Raw genomic sequence first — 5,813 nt, forward strand, 5'->3', positions numbered from 1 at the left:
CGAACTAGAGCCAATGAGCGACGCACAGTTCAAGCATGCGCAAGTATTTTTGGATCACTGTGGGAATAATAATCGAATAAAATTTCGAGGTCGCTAATACTAATCAACGCTTCTCATTTACCACCACCTTTCCACCCGTACGACTGCAATCGCAATACAGGGCATCTGCTTGTTATTTACGATCGTATTTTTATTTAAAGTTCGGAAAGAACATTTTAAAGCCTTCAAAGCATTTGAACGAGTTATCTGGACCATTAAATATATTTACCTGAGAGCCTGCGGAGAATTTCTCCGAGGTTCTCAGAGCCTTGAGAATCTTTAGGATATACTCTGAGATTTCTATCAGTAGAGTTATTATGTTTTTAGTTATAAGTTAATGTTTAATCTATTATTTGTCATTAATATAAACATTAACATTAAGTAATATTTCTATAAAGCATGGATTTTGTTATTAAAGTCCATTGCTGGTGGAAAATGCGATAACAACTTTTGAAATTTTGAGGTTAGGAATTAATGTTAGAATACAAAAGCGAACTGCTGGTCGCAGAATTAGATAATTTCGGCCATTTTAATGTCAATCTTCCGTATATATCGACAAAAATATACCAGATATTATTTTTTGCTATGAAAGGTAATGAAAATGTACTACAAAAACTTTAAGAAAGTTAAGCTTTTACTGAAATTTTTCTTGCAAGTTATACAAAGATTTCATTCAAATTTATAAAATGTTTGGTCAAAAAACAGAAACTATTTTAATCAGGATTAAAATAAAAAATAGCTTTTTATGTTTTCATCTCACGTCTTTTTGATAAATTTGTTTACTGCGAGCAGTTCGCTCTTGAATTGCAAAATGTAATATTAACCTCAAAACCTCAATAAGTTGCTACCACATTTTTTATCAGCAATGAAATTTTACAACAAATTCCATGCATCACAGGAATAATACTTAATGTTTATATTGAATCCAAATAATAAATAAAACATTAACTTATAACTAAAAATACACCAATGTTACACTAAGTTTACTCAATATCAGAAAAGTACTATTAAACTCCTTGTACTTGGCCTTCACAACAAAACAGCTATATAAAATGTATAGGCTTCCAATGTTTTATGTGCTTTTAAATAATATATGGTTTAAGAAATATGGGATTGAATGAATTATGTTCAGGTTTATGGATGGACCGGGTCTTCATATTTATATTTCTAACAAAAAACATAAATTTTCAACAAAATAAGGGAATTTTCAAACAAATAATTCCATTTTGAACAAAGAAATCAAGTTTCAATAAAAAATATCAAATTTTAAACAAAAATAGAATAATTCAGTTCTTAGTATATAAAACTTAATATTCAATAAAAAAATGAAATTTTCTACAGGTTATTTAAAATTTCAACTAAAACAGGCGAATTAGACAGCAAATAGTAAAAGTTTTCACAAAAAAGATGAAGTTTCAATCACAAAGATTAATTTTCTATTTGAAAACATCTGTTTTAACAAATTAACGAATAAAAGAATTTTCAATCCAAGTACAATAATATATAAAGTATTCAAAATAAGATAGAATTCATTTAAATTCAGGCAGGTTCTACACATTATATAGCAGAATTTTTCAGCGATTAACATTTTTTTATAGTAAATTATGCAAGACGTTTTTTCTGATATAAGACAAAAAAAAAATGGAATTTGGACATCTATGTTAAGAATAATAAAAACAAATTAATTCTTTAACCACAAAATAATTTTCAATAGAAAAGATGAAGTTCCAATTAAAAATATCAAATTTTAAACAAAAATAGAATAATTTAGTTTTTAGTTTATAAAAGTTAATATTCAATCCAAAAAATGAAATTTTCTACACTTTATTAAAAATTTTAATTAAAACAGATGAACTTGACACTAAATAGTAAAAGTTTTGACAAAAAAGATGAATTTTTAATCACAACGATTAATTTTTAATTACACAAAATTTGTTAAAAACAAATAATAGAATTATCAACAAAATTAATTTTCAATGCAAGAAAAATATTATAAAAAGAATTTAAAATAAAATAGAAACTTATAACCAGGAATATTCTACACATTATTTAGCAGAATCTCTCAGCGATTAAAATTCTTTCATAGTAAATTATGCAAGACGTTTTTTCCGATCTGAGACAAAAAAAATCGAATTTGAGCATCTATCTTAAGAATAATGAAAAACAGATTGATTTTTCACCCATAAAATAATTTTTAACAAAAAAGATGAAGTTTTAATTAAAACAGATCAACTTGACACCAAATAGTAAAATTTTTGACAAAAAAGATGAATTTTCAATCACAAAGATTAATTTTCTATTGAAGAAAATCTTTTTTAACAAATAATAGAATTATCAACTAAATTAATTTTCAATGCAAGAGCAATATTATAAAAAAAATTAAAAATAAAATAGAATTTAGTTATAACCAGGTAGGTTCTACACGTTATTAACAGAATCTCTCATCGATCAAAATTCTTTTGTAGTAAATTACGCAAGACGTTTTTTCCGATCTGAGACAAAAAAGTCGAATTTGAGCATCTATGTTAAGAATAATAAAAAACAGATTAATTTTTCACCCATAAAATAATTTTTAACTAAAAAGATGAAGTTTAAACAAAAAATATCAAATTTTAAACAAAATAGTTAAATTTTCAGTTAGAGAATTTAATTTTTACAAAAAAAAAGGAATGTGTAACTTAATAGTTTTGTTCTCAATCACAAAGATGAAATAACGAAATAACGAATTTCCATTGAAATATGTGCATTTTCAAACCAAAAGATTGAATTTTCAACTACAATAGATCAATTTTTAACTTGAAATATCAATTCTCTACCCAAAATGATATTATCCAATTTTATCTCACATAAATTAATTTTGGACTAACTTTGAGGGAACTTTCAACAAAATAGTTAAATTCTCAAATAAAAAGGAGAATTTTCAAGGAAGTAGTTTTATATTTCTAACAAAAAACACAACTTTTCAAAAAAATACATAAATTTTCAAACAAATAATTCCACTTTTAACTAAAAAAGTTCAAGATTCAATAAAAAATATCAAATTTTAAACAAAAATAGAATAATGCAGCTTTTAGTTTATAAAAGTTAATATTCAATCAAAAAATGAAATTTTCTATAGATTATTTCAAATTTTAAACAAAACAGATGAATTTGACACCAAACAGTAGAGACAATGGTGGCCTATATCAGAGAATTTTATTAACTCTATGAAAAGTACACAATATCTTGTAAGTACACAGTTTTACAAATGGAAGCAGTATTTTTTGATTAATATCTTAGTTGTGAACTAATAAAAAATGAAAATCACTTATTTTTAAATTTAAATTTTGTTTAATTTGATTAACAACTATTGATAAATCTTGCAGTAATCTTAAAACATTATTTTATTTTAAAGAAGTGCAATTAATGAGAAAACAATACCAATGTAATCGAAAAAGTTTTGTCATCAATTTTTTATTTAATGAAACCATTTTCAATCGAAAAAGTTGTTTACAAATGATTTTTTCAGTGACGTGTATGTAATTATATTCAAAATTTTATTATTTCATTCCTTTTTTTGTTATTTTTCAGATGATCTGTTTGTACGAAATTTATCATTATAAATTATAGGAAACCTTATACAAATGTAAATTGTTTTCAACTAAATTAATTTTCAATCCCAGAACAATATTATAAAAAGTATTTAGAATAAGATAGAATTCACTTAAAATCAAGCAGGTTCTATACATTATTTAGCAGAATCTCTCAGCGATAAAAATTATTTCATAGTCAATTATGCAAGACGTTTTTTCCCATATAAAGCAATAAAAAATCCAATTTGGACATCTATGTTAAAAATAATATAAAAAAGATTAACTTGTTACCCATAAAATTAATTCTCTCAAAAGACGATTAGTTTTTAACCAACAATGGTATAATGAAAATTTTCCTTCAAGAAATTAATACATAGTTGAAGTTTCAAACAAACAGATGAATTTTCAACCAAGAAGATTAATTTTATATAAAAAAAGACGATGTTTGAAACCAATAATTGATTTTTCAACACAAAAATATCAATTTGTGATTCAAAATTTCAATTTCTTACCGAAAGTGGGAGAGTTAAATTTTTAGTTAAAGAATTTAATTTTTAACAAAAAAAACGGAATGTGCAACTTAATAGTTTTTTTCTCAATGACAAAGATGAATTTTCAAACGAGAAGGCTAATTTCCTACCGCAATAACGAATTTTCATCGAAATATGTGCATTTTCAAACCAAAGGGTTGAATTTTCAACTAAAAAAGATAAATTTTTAATTTCAAATATCAATTCTCTACCAAAAATGATATAATCCATTTTTATTTTACATAAATTAATTTTAGACCTTTTAATACTTTTTTCACCTTCTCGGCAGTGATTGGTGGGCATTCTTCATCAGGTGTTATGAGGGCATCACACAGTTCCTTGCAGATATTTATGTTCTTGGAGTCTTCGTCCAGTCTATGCTGCACTTCGTAGATTTCTCTTGAAAATACTTCGACCTCCTGTGGTTTGGGCGTGTGGTCGACAGTCACTGGAGCGTCTTGGAAGAATCAATATGGGTCTGAGAGAAGCTGTTGAATTTCTACGACCCACCTCTCTCTCCACTCTAAACTTGTCTTAGCTTCAGATAGTATCCGTATTCTCTTAATAATATGCTACCTGATGGTCAGCAGCTTTTACTTGTTAAGTGTGTGATAACGGGTCAAAAGTTCGCGCACGTACATTCGAACCTTGGAGAAAAAATTCCTGCCAGATGTGATGTAGTCAATCACACACTCCGTACGGGACGCGTACTGTCTTGCCCAGCCTATCTTTATAGCGAGTTGACGCATTCGTCTTTTAGTCTTATGATCAACCGTTGGTTTTGTTTTGCGTTTTGCATCGGCCAAAGCTCTGGCTGCATTATAAACACAACAATTGATAATCCAGAAGTCGGATTCTTCAGAAAAATGTCCACGCAGCTCACCATCCATTTTAGCCAAATCTTTAGGCTTGAGAGAAACCTGGGTGTTGATGTTTTTCAGGGTCATAAAGCGTCGTTCTTCCTGTATCGGATGCCTGCCTGCAGTTGATCTTAGTGTCGTCTCTCTTTCTCTGTTGCCGGCTTGTTTTGATTGTGGTAGAGTAGGCGTTCCGCTTACATAGCCCCTGTTTTGGAGTAGTTCAGCATAGTGTCGCAGACGTTGATGCGAAAAGTGCGATAGCTCCAGGTGTTTCTCACACCACAGACCATGCAGTCCTGCCACATAACACCGTCCAGGGTCCACAATCGCATGGTAGCAATCTAGCAAGTTGCGATTCAGTCGCTCCGTGCACCTAAAGGTTCCGAGAGTCCGTCGATCCGTCTTCATTGGCTCCTTCAACTCTAGAGTGGTCGGCATTGTTGGCCGACCTATTGTCGGGATCCCTGCGTGTTCTGTTGTTTTGAATCGCTTTTACTACAACTATGGTTGGTGTTGTCATTGTTGTTCCCACGAGAAGCTAGGGAAAGGGGTTCGTCCATCCTTGTAGAGCCTCACATGCAAGGATAAGTTGGCGTGCTCTGAGAGGTCGTCCGGTATTCCAGAGTCATCGTTCTAGACACTTCACCCAGGTGTCACTCAGCTTTCGGCACGGTTTTCACACCTCCGCTTGAGGTTTGATTCCTCCGGGACCACCTCGGGCCAAATTTGTCCGCGACTACTTATTCACTTTTGTGTAACCATATTCAGCAAAAGCCCTTGGTACAGGGACCGTCTATCCGCAACCCGAGGAC

This window comes from Belonocnema kinseyi, chromosome 2, assembly GCF_010883055.1.
Source record: "Belonocnema kinseyi isolate 2016_QV_RU_SX_M_011 chromosome 2, B_treatae_v1, whole genome shotgun sequence".
Taxonomy (NCBI): domain Eukaryota; kingdom Metazoa; phylum Arthropoda; class Insecta; order Hymenoptera; family Cynipidae; genus Belonocnema; species Belonocnema kinseyi.